This window comes from Condylostylus longicornis, unplaced genomic scaffold, assembly GCF_029603195.1.
Source record: "Condylostylus longicornis isolate FDR11 unplaced genomic scaffold, ASM2960319v2 ptg000033l, whole genome shotgun sequence".
NCBI lineage: Eukaryota > Metazoa > Arthropoda > Insecta > Diptera > Dolichopodidae > Condylostylus > Condylostylus longicornis.
In genome coordinates this window covers 731,525-749,082 of record NW_026578002.1, presented here as the reverse complement: position 1 = coordinate 749,082, position 17,558 = coordinate 731,525, and positions in this window count along the sequence as shown.

The following is a 17,558-nucleotide window of genomic DNA, read 5'->3' as shown; positions in this document are numbered from 1 at the left end:
AATTAAAATACTGTTTGTGGCTTTGTTACAAAAAATGGCATTATCAGGACTTTGAAGGGAAATAACTTTGAGTTGAATCTTTCTATCTTAAAAAGTGTACAAATTTGGAAAACTGACTCACAAAAGAATGGACTAAGTAAAGCTAACAAGCTAACAAATTTTATTCAGATTTTGCTGAAGAAAAAAAGAAAATAAGGTTTTATATATTGAGCAAAATGTTGATCATTCAAAAATCTATTTTCGAAAATGAATTTTGTAAAAATTTTTTTTTTTATTCGAGGTCAATTATTGTTGAAAACACAAAATAATTATTACATTCTTTTTTCGAACATTCATTGTATCATGTTTTTAATTTAACATACATATAACATGTAACATAACATTAACAAAAATGAGTAAAGAAAGATGAATATGTACAGAGAAAAATATAAGGGAGGAGAATAACATGTTACAAACAAAAGAGAATAATTTGATTTTCTTTTCTTATTATAGCGACGATTAGTTAACGTTTACAAATTGAATGAGAATACTAAATATTACGGAAATTTAAATCACTATTTAAAGAAGAAAATTAATTTTCTTGTTATGTTGACAATACGAGTATTGTCAAAAATATTTTTAAATTTATTAATACGTATTAACTTGACAATAATTAATTTATTGGCATTTTACTTTCGATTCTCTCCTAAAAATTTAAGTATTCCATATTTTTATATACCTACAGTAAAATCTATGCCCACTATTACAAAAAGTGTTCCAAAAAATAAAATTCATTTCATTATTAGGTTATCTTACAAAATAGATTCAGTCTAGTTATAGAAATGGAAGTATAAAAATAATTGTTATTCATTTTAATAAAAGGATATTTTCTTCCTTATACCAAGGCAACAAACTTGATTTACATACTATCTTATTAAATTTATTAAAATTTTCTGCCCTATTACCAAAAATATTCACTCCCATAATGTCCGCATTATTCTAACTTAAATGCACTGCAATGCATTTAATTTTTAATTTTGAAAATTAAAAATATTTCATAGTATTCAGAAAAAAGAGAAGACGTAAAAAAGAGAAACGAAAATAGTTGCAACATAGGACAGATGAGATGATCAAAGGGAAAAAGGTTACGGAGAATAATGTAAGGTGTAAAGAATTTTATTCTCTTTCTCTCGATTTTCTTTATTTGTTTTTCTTTTGCTTTTGATTAAATAAAAATCATGTTTTCGTACTTTAGAGTCCTAATTTTATTTTTTTTTTTCTTGTTTTCATAAAAAATTTTTTAAATTAAAGGTAAGTAAATAAATAAATCTGTGCCTTCTATTTTTATTCTGATGTTATTTTTAAATTTATTTTACTTTACTTCGACAACAAAAAAAAAACTAAAATACAAAATTTTCATGCAAGGTCGTTTAAAAGTTGAGCGAAGCTCATTCCAATCGATTAACGCAAACAGGAAAATTCAATCGTTTAAATAAAATTTAATTTTTAAATATAGGACATGTAAACTAAATATATATACATACATACTTACATTTGTGTGAAGAATATTGCAAAATTGAAAAATTGACAATAATTGTAATACATACAAATTTTTTTTATATTACTTTTTTATAATATGAAATTTTTAGTGTTTTTATTCATTATTATAAATTGTAAGGGGCCTATATATATGTAATTTTAATGTATTTTGTGTAAAGTTTGAAAATTGCTTTTAACTTCCCATTTATTTATTTACACCTATATAATTTGATAGAATTATAAGAATTTTCGATAAGAACAATTCTGATATCGAATTACTAAAAAAGGGGAGCGAAAAACAAACCGAATGGTTTTTGATGTCTTTACTGTTTTCTACACTTTCAGAAACTGCAATCAATATATATTTGGAATCTTTATACATATAAACTTGTTCACTTAATAGTTTCACTTGCCCCACAGAAATTTAATAAAGTATAACCATATAGGTACGAATGTAGTTCGAATTTTATTTGGAAAATTTAAATTTCTTTGGAAATTTGTAAATTGCATTTTCAAAAAAATCAAAAATTTCAATTTTTGATTTTATTTAATAGAGTTGATATTATTATCCAATATGTGTTTTTGAACAATAATAAAACAGATGTACCAGAATTAACAAAATTATGTTATTTGCCCCCTTCAACACATTTTCCTATTTTGTTTTAGCGCATACACGAAAATTTGATTATTGCAATAAAAAAAATATTTTCAAATTAAAAAATTAAATTCATCAACTTATACCTGTAAAAACTAAAATAGGTAATAGAATAAAACATCAAAAGAAAACAATAAAAGGAAAAACAATCAATCTATATTCGAAATTACATTTATTCATTCACAGACACACAAACAATTAACACAAAACTTCATATTAACTAATAAACTAACTAAATTGACTGACTGACTAAAAAAAAAAAAATAAAACTTTTCTCTCTTACTCTCTCTTTTTTTTTTCTTTAATCAGCATTCAATTCTATTGCCGACGACGATAACAACCACGCTGATTACAGCAACAAAAACAAAAATAATATTAAAAAAATCAAAATCAAATAAAGAAAAAATACAACCTAAACGAAATAAAAATAATAACGAAGAAGAGGCCCAAAAGTGTTCGGTTCGGATATACTTTATATCTGTTCCGTTTCAAAAGTAAGTCGGCATCTCTTTGATGCGGTTAACATCAAAAGAGCCGATTGTTTACATAATAGTGGCCTTTTGATACGGAAACAATAGAGTGGCAGGATAAAAGAAGCCGCTTCTTGCGCCTGATGCAACAGCTGTACAAGAACAACTTTGTTTTTCATTTTATTTTGCTTTTATCTTTTTATCTTTGTTTTTTTTATATTTTTTTTTTTATTAATATTTCTTAAATGAAAATATATTCAGTTGCGTGTATCTTTGAGATGAACTACATCCAAACATACATATATATTATATAGTATACATGTTTGTAATTATTATTGAATGTTTGTCTGTATATTTTTTCAGTTTTCTTTATATATTAAAAATTTGTTTTTTTTTTATCTTTTTTTTTTCTGTTATAATATGTACAGGTATGTTATTATTATTGTTATTGTTTTGATTTGGAATTCATTTTTTATCTATTTTATTTTTTAATTGTTGTTTTGATTTTTTATACTTTTATTTGTTATTGTGTGTGTGTGTTTTTTTGCCAATATTTTTACCCTAGCAGGTATCTAATTATTTAATTTTCGATTAAACAAAAAAACTAAATAATGTTATGAAACCCGTGAAATTATTTACTATACTTAAGTCTAAATGACCAGTTCGGAGGGGGATAAGTGCATAATAAGTGAGTAATTACGACTCTTAATGAAAAAAACCTAAATATGCAGGACGATTTTTCAAGTGTTTAAATTTGAAATTAAAAAAACAAAACACGAATATTTGCAATTCTTATTTGAGTCAATAAATCAGGTGGTCCGGTCCGTTAACTTTATAAAAGATGTTTAATGTATAAATTATGGGCACATGTTTTATTAGATCCCTTCGAAAATTTTCTAAACCTGAATTCGATGCACAGTGGTTACTCTGAAAGAGAGATTTAAAGTATTCAAAGCAAAATAATTTAGAGGTGTCGAATTCTATGATCTCGTCAGTCGATTGGCAAATTGAAAAATTATGTTCTGGAAGATAAAACTGAAAAATGTGCAAATGACAAATAAAACTCAATTGATTTGTTATTGACAACTGGGGTGGAAAAATCACCTGTTACGCAATTCATAACCAGAAATCACTTCACGAGAAATGATGAAATGTTTTAAGATTTTTAAATTATTTCCAAAAAATTTCAAATATTTACATCTGCCTAAATATATGCAATTTATTTTTGATTGTATACAACATTTTGCCTTGCTTTTTGCTAATGGATTGAAACTGCTGTGGTAGTAACTTTAAATTTATATAATATTGAATTAAATATTTTGGCAAATACTAAAATTAGTAATACAATGTGTGATAAAAATTGCATTAACTTTTTTCATTTTTATTTATTTTTTTTTTCAGTTTTGTTTTTATTATTTCGCTTCATTTTATTTCGTTTTATACTATATACTATTCAATCATACATTCATTCTACATACAAAGAAATATGTGACACATATAAATATGTGGATGCATTGTGTGTGTAATCTGGTAAAAATTTCATATACCCAAGAGCGCATTCAACATAATATTTATATAGTTTTGAAGCATAATAAAAGTAAAAGAACTCAAAGAATCAGATTAATCTTTATTATCATTATACTATGGGGCTACTGAAATAAAATTGAGATTTGGGGTAATAAAAATTAATAAGAAAAATAAAAAACGAGTAAACAATTAAAAATATTCAGAAGGAGTCAGAAAAGTTGTTTTGTTTTTGTTATTTTTTTCCTTTTCTGCAATCAATTTATTTTTTAGCAAATTATTATAAAAATTTTGTGAAAAAATATTATTTTTTTTTTTTTGTTTTGCAGAATTTAAAATTATAAAAAGTCATAAAATATTTTAATTCTTTTTATAGTGCTTTTATTAATCGATACATTAAAAATATTATGATTCATACACAACTATATCTATCAACATAATTTTAATGTGTAAGGATATATGTATATGTGTCATTAAATATTTCTTATGTTATATGACTTATACATATGTACATATTTTATAAAATCCAATTATGCCTCCAAAATGTCATTTTAAGTTTTATAAGACCAATCCAAAATTAAATTTATCTATATTTTAAAAATTCGCTTGATTATAAATGTAACAATTATGAATTTAATGATCAGCCATGAAATATGCAATTATTAGAGATTAATGCAATTGGAATGTACCATCATGCAATTTTACTTTTGTATATTTATTATCATAAGTTTAAATTGTTGCCCTTAAAAATCTGCATATTAGCTCAATTTTGATTAACGTACAGGCTTGTAAATGCAAAAAGAGTATTACTATAGTACTCTGTGAAATTTTTATGTATTATACTATTAATATCGTATGAAAGCTTCATTTAAGTTTGAAATTTCGATATATTTCATTGTATTTCAATTGACAAACATATCTAATATATTTACGACATGTGTACGTCATTAATGCGATATGTATATGAATATATGTAGTTATATATTTACCTATGTGTAAAATATATTACTATATGCATATACACATGTATATTAAAATCTTTAAATAACATCCGATTTACTGAAGAGCTTATGAAAATAAAAATTAAATAAAAAAAAAAATACCTTCATAACTTATTTCAAATTAAAAGTAAAAAAAAAAAAACAAAAACAAAAATAAAACTTTATTGTCGGCTATGATCAAAGTGAATATTTCTTTAATGTCATGTCATTAATTGATATTTCAAAACACTACAAAAAGGTAAACCTTACTATCAAATAGATATACGTGATGTATATGTGAATGTTCAAAGAAATAAATATATATACATACACAAATATATTATTTGTTCGTAGTATGATATTACAAGGGACTTATGAGAAGAAAAGGTAATATTTTTTAACGGTTTCTATTGTCAAAAAATTAAAACAAGAGAAATGAATGTATTATACAATTATATATAAATGCTTGTGCGTAGCATATATGTATATACAATTATTTTAGTCTGTAGAAAGCGGGATGTGGGATGTTATACAATATATAAATTAAATTAGATAAAATATTTTATGAAATTAAATAGAAAATGTTATTTTCAAAACATATACCAAGTCACATTTTACATATTAAACCAAAATAAAATATCAAAATTATACAGTTGTCAAAAATTTCAATTGTACAATACATTACAATCGATTTAAATGAGGTACTTTTAATAACATTAAGCCGTAATTTTTTGTAATTTATTTATTAAGACTATGAATTAAATAAAGAAAAAAAAAAAAACATTTAGTATTATACTAGTATTGTAAATTTGTGTAACTCTTCTTAAAATTTTAATAATAAAATCATCATGTTAAGTTTTATACATGAACTGTCATGTTTACAGATGAACTGCCTACGTCAAAGCGTGTATTATTGTTACGAGTACTCCAATTTTAAAAGCCCTACCATAATCTCATAGAAGTATGCATGTACACGTATGTAAGGCAAATGTCAAATTAGCGAACAAATATGCAAAGCTGAATATCAAAAGCTTATCATAACATAGAATTGTCCTTAATCGCAGAGAAAATATTGTCTGAACTGGGTGAATTAAAACAAATTTATTTTGTTAATATTTAATGTTCTAGAACCCAGTTTTTGTGATTTTCGTAATATTTAAAATTTATTTGTTATACATACTTCTTGTTATATACTTTTACATGACAATTACTGCTAGAGAAAAACCGAAAGCCTACTATTGGCTAATTTACATTGTTTGTTTATGATATTGCTGGTTCAACTAATTCTAGTTCAAGGCAGGCACCAAATTATTCTAATTTTGAATTCATTTGTTTATTGCATTAAATTCCTTATTCTCAATTTTCATAAACTATTTCAAAACACCTCGTTTAAATGTGTTAAATAAAAAACAATATAAAAAATAGAATAATATAAAAAAAAATAATTTTTTTTAATATACCTACCATTATTATTGTTATTATCATTATAGGGTTTTCTTTTACTGACAACCTACATCATCTTTTACTTTATATAAAATACGTTCATCTAATTTCGATCAAATACAAAGACTGTTTTTTTTTTTCATCAAAATTATTTTAACAAAAAAATTGAAAAGAATATTAACCGAAAAATAGCTGCATTTAATATTAAAACCGAAACGAATCCAAAATTATTGTTAATTTAAAATGAAAAGAAGAAAAGAGTAAATTTAAAAGTTTTATAACGATCATTCAAAAAAACAGAATAAGAGTTAAAATAGTAAAACAAAAAAAAAATTAAAAAGAAAAAAAAAATATTGAATTCAAAAGAAAATAAAATGAGTGATTCGAAAAGCTTCTTTAATCTCTTCATTCTGAATTTGAGGCAACAATTTTGAGTTTTTGAATTTAAAAAATTGCAATGTAAAAATTCCCCGTAAATTACAATTTTACTTGCATGAAAATTTGAACTTTAATTGCTCAATTGTTCAATAAGACAATTTCATGGATATTTTGAAGTTAAAGACTCACGTTATAAAAATGTCACTTGAACTGTTTATGAGCATATTATCCCACTCTATATTTGCAATTAAAATAAAAGTGTAAAATTTGAGTTTGCCTCAATTTTGACCGAAGGACAAGAAAATTTTTTAATCGCGCGTTAGTTATTATTGGAATATCTATTAGAATTCCAGAACGCAAAAATAATCACTTCTGCTAGCACGAAGAAGTTCCTAAAAGACAAGAATGTGTTTATATATTTTTTTCATATGAACAGTAAAAAAATTTTGGAAGTTCCCAATGCTTTTCCTATGTTAAAAATGCAAATTGTATGAACACAATTTTTACTTATTGCAATAATATTTAATTCTGATTGGATACTAATTTATTTGATTCTTATTCTGATTTGATTCTATTTATTGATATACAACCAGGCTCAAAAATTAGATTTAACGTATAACTGCGCGTAATAAGGACTAAAACTGAAAATCAAAGACAAAATTTAAATATCTAAATTCCATTTGGTTATTTCGAAGAAATTAAAATTGATTTGCTGGTATTCGGAAAAGAATATCATTTAACACGTTCCCTGTTCCAATACAAAAATACAAAATTGACCGACAAGTCAAACCGGGTTTTTTGAATAATTTGTTTTTTTTTGCAGTCATAGCATAGCACGTCCAGTGCAGAAACTATACAGTTCCGTTAGGTCCAGTCGAATAATTTGCTTTAGAAGTTTCATATACTCTCTGACGCACATAAGGCTCAGGAACGTATCAGTGCATATCAAGCGCACGTTTCCTGAACCAGATGTGGCTCAGCGGACAGGAAACATGTTAATATTTTAATTTAAAACCTCAACTGTTATTTAAAGCCTCAGCTGAGTGAAGAAGGTGTTGGTGCATGTTCTGGTAGAAGGTGAATTTTGGATACAAATGAGAAGCAGCTCTTTAGGACAAAAGTAATATATCTCAAAATATCAGAATTTATCAAAAGCAAAGATGGTCTTAAAGTCGAGATCTTTGATATATAAGTGAGGGGCGGCACAATAGATTCTATTGATCAAGCAAATCTAATCAGTTAATCAAACTCAAATTATGTTAAGAATAATATTTTGATCGATAAATGAATAAGACCAAAGATTCTTATTTACAAATAGAAAACTTAAACCTATTATACAAAATGCATGAAATTTTTCCGCTTGTAAAATAATAAAAACAAAATTCAAAAAAAAAAACTGAAATCTATTTTCTCTTCTCATCTCATCATATCGAAAGATCATCAAAGATTTAGTTTAATTAATCATAAATCAAAAATTTAATTTTGTTTCTGTTCTCTTTTCATGTTATAGATAAAAAAACACACATATACGCTCATATACCTATATATTATATACTAATCTACAACAAGCTTGTAATACATTATAAATACATCGTACATGGTAATTTCCAAATTTTCGGTAAAAATGAAAAAGATTTAAATCAACGAATTTCATGTGTTTTTATTACAATATTTAATGGCTCTTATTAATAACATAATTATAAATCTTAGTTCTTTATGTTCCGTCACTTTTTTTTTTGTATTAAGTTCAAAAAAAAATTAGATCGTTATTTAAATTACCAAAAAAAAAATTTAAAAAGAGGAAAACTGTACGTAAGATTAAGTAGACTAAATTTCACTAAAATTTGAATTTCACTCTTAAAAAATAATTAAAATAAGCAAATAAATCATCGAATTCCCCTGCTCCTGACTTCAAGTTTTGATTTTCTTTTTTAGGCAATTAGGAGTTTAATTTCAGTAAAGCAATTATTTATGAAATACAACATTGTGGCGAATGGGGAACATTAAAAGACAAATTAAGCAGAGAGCTAATTTTTTACATCCAACTGTTCGATATTATTTGAACTAGTTTGTGGCTATAGAAACTTGCATCCCAAATCAGTCAATTACAAATGGAATGAGGCTGTTGTTCCGAGAATCTCATCTAAACAATAATCCGTTATAGGAGTTGTATATCCATATACCACAATAATAATATCTTTGGAAGAATTTAAGACTTTTAATAAATTTTAAAACTTTACGAAATACTTACTGCCTGACTAGCAGAAATAAGTAAAAACTTTAACATGTTCCAATTTAGTCTCCACTAAATAATATTTGATTGTTATACTCGTATATGAAAATTAACTATACGGTTTATGCATTAAATTATAATCTTATAGCCGAAACAAGAATGGTTAAGATTTTCATATTTAGATTAAAAAAAAAATAAAAGAAGATGCCGAAAGAGCTTCTGAATTTTAGCGCGAAATTCATTAATAAAATAACAATTTATACATATTTATATATGATGTATAAATATTTATATATTTATGTATAATAAATAATAAATATAAAAAACGAGAATTTTATTTTAATGTGATTATAAAGAGATATTATAACAAAAATAATAGAAAAGTGATTTTTTTTTTTGACTTTTTGAATTTTTAATATTTCTATAATTACCTCTCATTTAGCTAATCAGAAATCACGCATGAAAAATTTGTAACACAAATATTTCTATGTAGAGAAAGGACGATCAAGAACTTTTGCAATTTGTCTTTATTTAATAGTTTACACTTATTAAACACTCTTAGATTGCCAAATTATGACGTTTCATTTTATGAAATTCCTAATGAAATGTGAGCATTACTTATTAAACTCTTTAAGACTTTTTTTTCCCGAAATTAGGTTAGGTCCGAAAAGGAACAATAGCAAAGTTCTTTAAGTTCCTTTTGTGTCAGATTTTTGTCTTATCTGAAACTGCCTTTCTTTACGGTATGTTTAATCGAAAATTTAAACAAAAAAGGAAGGTATTTATGAATACCCAATATGGACGTGCTCAACCACTTCGGTTGATACATAAATTCCGTTATATACGCATACACATTTCATGCATATGTATGCATTATTTTTTCATGAATTATCCAAATTTTATTCAAACGCATGCATATTTTCATAAAATGAAAAATTAAGCTTTCTATCTGAAATATTAAGCTTTCTAGGTTTTGTAAAAAGGTTCACTGCTCCTTCCTCTTTTTTTATGTAAAACCTTTGTCTTAATGACAAATATATTGATATATAGCACATACCAATTAATAGAGTGTCCGAGGCTCGATGAAACTGTCGATGGAATTTACGGAGTCTTTCTATTAAAGCAGAATGATGTAAAAGGCTCCGATAAACAAAATATAAGTGAGCATATTTTTCCCTTTTCAATTTTAATAATATAACGAAAGCTTCAACAATCTATCAGCAGATGTTAAGTTGTAAACATAGAATGTTGTAAATTCACATTTTCTAAGATAACGTGTTTAAAAGAGGGTTCTACTTTGATGAAAGAATTTCTCAAGTTACCTATTAAGATTCGGAAAGAAGTGACCTCGGTTCAATACCTCGATGAAATGAAATATTTTGCATTTGGTAATGTTGCCGCTGTACGGGTTTTATTATCAATAGTTGCTGGCAAACTTTGCTTTGCTGAACTTCTACTTCACATTACTTGTGTTACAGACAAATTGGCTTAAAAATTTATAAAAACTTATCGCATAGATGTCGACCACTATCATTATTAAATTAATTGAAACTCCAAATATAAACTTTATTCATTTATATATCATGGTTTTTGAGTCTTATTAAATTTTTAAATTATTATATGATATTATGAATAAAAAATTTAATACACAATACTCTTTTAATATGTGACAGAAAATAATGGTGGTAGCCAACAAGCAAATATATAGCAAAGAAAAAGAAACGAATAATATTAATTCTCTCGCGTAACTGTTGAAACTACAAACAACACAATTAAAAAACCGAGACGAAATATGAAACAAAAACAAAATTATCAGTTGATTGGTCGGCTCACTTTGATCGATTAAATGGCGTGTGCCATAAATGTTAAGATTGTCGCATTTTTTCTTTTGATTTTAAAACATAAAATTTTCGTTTTCTTTGTATTGTACATATATACATATGTATTAAATGTTGTAAAAACATAGAAAATTATTACAAAGAAAAATTCATAAGAAAGATTAAATATTATAAATTACAATTTAGTAAAAATTTTTAATATTAACGAAAAGATATACTAAGTAAAGGTTATTCTTTTTAGTGTTATAGAACAATAAAATGGATAAAATATAAAAGTGACCATACTTTTATTTTTGGTTTTGGTTTTGCTGGGAGAACAAAATTTATGATGCTAATTGTTCCTAAAACGATATATGCTAAATGCTACATGGTTATCAAGAAGAAAACCAAATTGATTCTTAAGGGAGATAGGGTACAATAAGGGAGATTATGTGAATGCTCCTGATTTCACATATAAAGTTTTCGACGGGATCTTTTCTAATGGCCGATTTTCGTTTTCAAATATATATATTAAGCTCCGCGTGACTATACAATGAGTCATCAGGTGCAAATTATCACTTGGAGAATTAGATATTTCCTTCAACAATTAAGAATATTTTTCTTCTAATTATGTTTTATTAACATTATTATTTCAATATTAAAGAAATTGTAGTATTGCATACTTGTAGGAAGAGAAAGTACCTAAAAACGGTTAATTAGGTGGTTTATTCTTATACCTTCGGATAAGAATTCATTTCGTAAGCGACAATTTGGAAGCATTCCAAAACTAATAATGACATTGTTTGTAAAACTCTCTGGAAACTAACTGGAAATACAATATTTTTTTCTTACCCCATCTTTACTTTAAATGTGAATAAATTTATAAAATAAGCGAGTTGCAAAGAAAACAGTCACAGTAAACTATTTAGCCAATTTAATAAATTTAAAAGGCTTAAATTAAATTTTCGATAATTAATCACCAAATATATTAAAATTTTAAGAAAAATTTGCAATATTTCACTTCAAATTAAATTTTATGAAGGCACATTCTACAGTTTCTAGAATACTACAGTAAAATTGGTATATAACGAACACTCGTAATGTGTACAGAGTTTTCGTATAAAATAAAGAGTTGTTTGAACTGTTAAACGTATAAAAATAAAGATTTTCGTTTCATTAAGAGTTCGTTATTTCAAGATTTCACTGCAATTGCATATGAAAATATATGAACGTACCTTCATTTAGGAACGCATGTTTTTCAAATAAAGAAATATTTAACTTATTACCTTAAAGGTTTATTGATATAAAATGAAATACCACAATATTTCTAAAATTTAACCAAAAAGGTATTTTTAAAATTTTTTCGACTTTTTAGTGATAATTAGTAATTAATTTATTCATAAAATATACACAAAAACAAAAAATAATTATTTAATTTATGTATTGTTATTTTCTTAATTATAACTACTTGTTTATTATAAAACATTTTTATTTATATGGTAAGATTTGAAGAAATTTATGAAAATATTTATAAAATTTCCTTAAAATTATTAAAAAAATTTCAAATATTTAGATCATCATCTTATTGTAGGTATTTAAAACAAAAAACCAAAAATGTTTTTTTTCACTTCTGCAAAAATTTCCCCCAAAAAAAAAAAACTGCTTGTTTTTTCTTTTTTTATTAAAATATTTTTAAGAGGGCGTAGTTGGCGCCACCAATATAAAATTTATAAAAAAAAAATGCAAAAGATAACTCACATCTAAATTAATTAATAAAATATAAAGAAAATCAATAACCTTAAACTGAAATGCGTAAAAAATCAAATATAAAACTCTACATGCCTGTAGTCCTCTATATTCTTTAGCATTCGCGATAAATTATAATTTTTTCAAAGATTTTCGCTTCTTAAAACATAAATCACTTATATAAGTTGGTAATTTTATATTTATTTATGTATGTGTGTGTGTATGTATGTTTATAATCTTTAAGAAGGGCGGTACATAACTATAGTTCGAGTCCAGTTTAAGGAAGAATATAATTATTGATTTCGGTAGGAAAACAAATTACAGAAACTTGCTATAGTTATCAGAAAAAACAACTTACGAGATGAAGAAAATAAGTTTTTTATAGAATTTCTAAAAAAATGAATCACCAATTTGCTGTATCTGAAAAACTTTTAAATTAAATTTCCTTTTGACAACTAATAAACTTTTAATAACATGGTAGCCGCATATCTAAACCTTTTTTGGTTTTCAAAGCGGATTGTAATAGTGCATATAGGATTAAATTCAATCGGTTAAGTTGGATTCATTATTGAACTAATTATTTCTTTTTTTGAAATAATGATTTTCTTCACAAGCAAAACTCCAATAATTTTCTTAAATAATAATAGCATTTATATTTTTTAAATTTACTAATTTAAATCTACTTACTTGAAAAATAAAATGCTTAAATTTTGATTATAAGCTCATAAAATTAATTATTGAATATTGTGCTAGGCAATTCGTAGAACTTATGTCGAGTTTAAGAATTATCGCAGTTATGGTTAGAATTTTCAAAGGGGTATGTATTTTCATTGTCTACCTTTCTTATCGCTTTTGTACTTTCTACTACTTTTAACCAAATGTTATACTTAATCTTCTTATAATAATTAAGTGTAATATTCCTAAGAGCATAGTAATTATGAAAATCTTCTAAAATATGTGAAAATATCGGTGAAATATTTTTCGGTTTCTTCAATCATTTTATTTTTTTGAAATATTTTCTTCTTTAATATACATTTTTAAATATTTGGAAAAGAAAGTGCTAATTATTTTAGTTTCACTCAATTCGTGTACGTCCTTTCTTTTGCCGGCCTGGCCGTGCTTGCCTCTGTTTCAAATCTTTTACAACATTTAAATTAAAAGAAATTTACACAAACAAATTTTTGCAAGAAATCGATTTCTTTAGAAAAAGGTTTTTATATACTTCCGTCCCAGCAAAGCTTGTAAATATGTCAGAAATATCACTTTTTAAAAATTTATTGCATCAAAATCAAAAGAAAAATTTTTTCGCCAACACAAGACTCAAAATAACATTACTTCCTTCTTCTGCTGCAAAACAGCACAATCGAACATTATAATGACATAATGGCCCCAATTATTATAAAACTATTTGTTTTTTTGAGCATCGTTTTTTTCTTAATTGTAAGATTTTGACATTTTGGCAGGCTCTAGACATTACATTATGTTTACATTATGAAATATTTCAACCTAATATTAAGCAATAATTATTTATACTAATAAAATTTTCGTGCACTATTAAAAATAACATAAATACATACACAAGATTATTCTTAAAGTAAAATGTCCTGTTTAACAAATCTTTGGTTTGATTTTTATAATTAATTTTTATATGAAACCAACTTTCACCAGAAAGGCCTTAACTACTTGTATTGAGTGTACAAAACAATTTTAATTTATAAAATTAACCCAATTAAAATTTGAATAATTGAAGGTTTCCCTAATTTCAAACCGAATATCGCACATGGAAACCTCGTAACTAATTCATAAATAAATCTATAAGTATTTAGGTAGAAAAATATAAATATAAAAATAAAGAAAACATAAATCATATTAATAGGAAAATATGTTTAACAAATTGCAAAATATTTAAATTAAATTATTATAAAAATCATTAAAAAATATGTATAAAGAAAAAATACAAAATATTATGAATAACATGAACAAATAATGTGTACGTACATATAACATGTTTAGAATACGTGTGCGGGTGGCTTTAGGAATTTCATCGCCACCGCCTACGAATTTTCTTTTTCAAAATTATTTTTGTCTTGATAGATTTTTTTGTATTTTTCGCTTTTTTTCTTTTTATTTTCGTCTACTTTTCGTATCTAGTTTACAAGATTATTTATTAAAACAACCACTTTGCAAGAGAAATGAAAACAACATAAAGAAAAGAATGTGCTACGTTAAGTCCAAAATACTTGTAGAAAGGAATTTCCTAAAAATAAAAGAAAAAATCAAAAGAACTATTAAAAATAGCACTTTTTTTTTTAATTCAAAAGAATTTTCCAATTTTTATTATACAAAATAAAAATATTTTGGTTTGAACTTGAAATTACACTTCGAAAATTTATTGAGAAATTTTTTAAAAGCTGTCCTATGTTTAAATAAAAATCTAACCTTATCAAATGTAATATAATTGAACCAAGCAAAAAAATTCTTTTGAAAGAATTTTACAAAATGAATTGGCAACTTTCCGAATCTGTACAATTTCCCAAAAAAATTTTTTTGACATATCCAAAAGTATTTAATGTAAGACTTTGAAAAATTACCCATGAAATATCAAAACATCTTCTGGAAACATTTATAATATTTAAGAAGACGAGCATTTAATACAGTTCCAAAATGAACAGCGCATAATCGACTGCATCAGGTATTTTTGGAATAACATTTCTAATTAATTCTTATTAATACGCGCTTATCATTTCAGCGCATAACGTTTGCATAAGTATGTGAATTATTTCAATTTTTTTAAGTAATTCATTTAATAATTAAGAATAAGTAGAGTAAAAATTCACAATTGTTCTTTAGCTCATATACGTATTAGGAGGCACTAAAAAGTTTTATAACAATTTAATAACAAATGGAGTGATTATAATAAATAATAAAAAAAGAAAGGTTAGTCAATGAAAAAGTAAGTTCAATAAAAATTAAACTAACACCACTAATATTAAAAATACCAATATTACCCTTTAACAGTAAATCTCAAAATATAGCTTAATTTTTATCACCCCAGACCGCTGTTCCATAAGACAAAACAGAATGGATCAATCCATAGTACATTTTAATTTTAATCAAGTGTGAAAAATTAATTTTTGTATTTCTACATGAGACAATTAAATGCGTCAAGTGTAGTATTTAATACTTTAACATGAGCATTCCAACATAAGCAATTATCAAGGATGACCAATTTCACTTATTTAATTCAGTCATTATTACTCAAATGAAATTAATTAACTTTCATTTTTTATGCTTTTAAATTTCAGATATTTTTTGATACGTTTTGATGATATTTCAGGTGATACGTGCAACTCCAAACGCGCCCTAAATTTCATGGTATATTTCCTTATTTCATCACTTACTCCGAGGACACCTAAATCGCTATGAATATGACATTCATTTCTAATGCGTAGATAACAAAAACCAGCGAGCATGTAATACAAAGCACTTGGTTCCGAAAAGTTTGTATTTCTTTGACATGTGTTTGCTTGAGACAACTCCATAGCTGTCCATGTATAGGTTTTATAATTTGATTATTTATTAACGCTTTGCTGTTTGTTGTCAATTTAGACCTACAACATATAAGCCAATAAGTTTTTCTATATTTGTTTTCTAATTATAAATATTAAAAAAAAAATATTAACAAGCTTATGAGTAATTAAGGCCAACATATGCAAAATAGCAGCAGAAAATTCGATCTTTGTAATTAACCACGTGAAATTTATTGTGGTGATTAAGTTTTACATAAATTTTTATCATTGCATCGATTGATTTATCTTTTCAAGTAATAATTACACAACAATTTGGTGTGTTTTTCTATAAATTTAAAAATTAATTATTAAAAAGGCCATTTTAAATTCCTCTCACAAAATTTTATTGGCCAATTTGAGGCTAAAACCAAATATAAAAATATTTCGTTCTTAAATCTTTAACAATTATATGAAAATTTGATAGAATTTTTTGAACATCCAAAACTAATTTTTAATTTTTTCTGAGTGATAAGCGCTAATAATTGAGCACAAATATTTAGACCGATTTATTTGATCTAAATTTAAAAGGAAGAAAATATTTATATTTTTTATTTTTGTTAAAATTTTGGAATTCCAAGAATTTTTCCATGTACATTTTTTTTTTTTATTCGGAAAGGTTAAAAGCCGACGGATTCCCATCATAATTTTGTTTTTATCATAATTTAATGTTTATAAAATAAAAAAAAAATATTTAAAAAGCCTATTTGTTGATATTTAATTCGATGACATTCGCCGTTTCTTGCGATTATTTTTAATTAATGATCTAAACTTGTCTAAAATTATTATAAAATATTTAAGAGAAATAAAATAGTATAAAAACACAAGATTCTTATTAAAAACAAATAAATTTATGTAGGTATACTTATAATTTTTAAATTTTTTTAAAAGAAATATGTTGTTTTTCTTGAAATTTTTGTTTTATATAAAATTTAATTTAATTTAGCACGGAAATAATCGGTCAATGATGCTTTTATTTTGTTATATATACGAATATTAAAATGATTTAAATAAAAATTAAATTTTTTATTCGTTTTTAATTAATTTGAAATTATTATTTTTAAATTAAAGCAAAGAAATTCCTTAGAATCTTCGATTTTTTCAATTACTAACTTTAGATATGCAAAATAATATTTTTATTCAATTGAAATTTCGATAATTTGCAAAATAAAACGATTGTATAATTTTGAAACTGAAATTTGATAATTGAATGGCAACTCACACTCTT